This window comes from Diabrotica undecimpunctata, chromosome 7 (genome assembly GCF_040954645.1).
Source record: "Diabrotica undecimpunctata isolate CICGRU chromosome 7, icDiaUnde3, whole genome shotgun sequence".
Classification (NCBI taxonomy): domain Eukaryota; kingdom Metazoa; phylum Arthropoda; class Insecta; order Coleoptera; family Chrysomelidae; genus Diabrotica; species Diabrotica undecimpunctata.
In genome coordinates, this window is record NC_092809.1 from 155,990,978 (window position 1) to 155,992,180 (window position 1,203).

The following is a 1,203-nucleotide window of genomic DNA, read 5'->3' on the forward strand; positions in this document are numbered from 1 at the left end:
AAAAATACCGACTGAAGAGGTGATATGATTCGCCTAAAACAGGACATACAGACGATCCACCTAATGTACAGCAAACTCTACAAACCAACCTACAATTATAATTCAGTTTTACTCAGTCTCTCTCTTGCCTCATCGCATTTGCGACAAATTTATCCAGTTCCGGGACTCCTAACCTTTTTCAAGCTTGGATATCCAATGTCGTACTCGCTTCGGCGGTACATATACTAAAATTGGAACGATACAGAGAAGATTAGGATGACACGCAAAATCGTAAAGCGTTCCACATTTTCAGTGATATAAAAGTCTGAAAATGCAATGAATATTCTAAGAGCCTTTTGTAGAACTAACTGGGGCGCTGATGCAAATGTAGCACTTTAATTTTACCGTACTATGATTCGTCCCATTTTCGATTACAGTTGTCATTTGTATGGAACTGCCGCAAACACACATTTATATAAATTAGAAATACAAAAAAATAAATGCCTTCGGCTTTGTCTTAGATATTTCCTCTGAAATTTCGACGGGAGTTTTTAAGTGATAAATTCATTACTAGAGCTATAAAAAAAATACTAACTATCTACTGGATATTCATATTTCATCAATTTTAGATCTAACTCATAAATATTGGTCAAAGAAAAAATGTTCTCTTCTGGTAAATAGTTACTTGAGGATATCTCAATAACAACATACTTTCTATATGTATGAAAATCAAGTTTCACCTATGTATTCCCATGTATTAGAAGAGCTTTTCTCAAAACATATTAATACCTTTTTAATGGAAAGTAATTTAGATCCAGTCGCTTTTCAATCATTTACACGGCATAAATGGCCAAATTATCAGTTTTACTATACAGACGGATCTAAAGTACAAAACAAAGTCGGATGTGCATTAATTAATATTCAAATTGGATTTAAAAAATTATTGAAATTGCCAGCTGAATCATCGATATACACTGCTGAAATGACAGCGATTCTTCTTGCATTAAGGCATAGACATAGTAACGAACCCTACATCTGCTTAATATTTACAGACAGTAAGAGTGTCGTCAACAGACTAACAAACGTACATAGGTCCAAACAAATAAATCATATAGAACTAGAAATTATGACTATTTACAATAAAATTACAAATTTAGGGAAAAACATTATTATATCATGGATAAAGGGACACGCGGGCATTAAGGGCAATGAAATAGCAGATAG

General features: G+C 33.3%; 1 pseudogene; it reads left to right on the forward strand.

Moving 5' to 3' along the window:
• The first annotated feature begins 200 nt into the window (after window positions 1-200).
• LOC140447085 (U6 spliceosomal RNA) lies at window positions 201-290 on the forward strand (annotated as a pseudogene).
• Window positions 291-1,203: the final 913 nt, after the last annotated feature.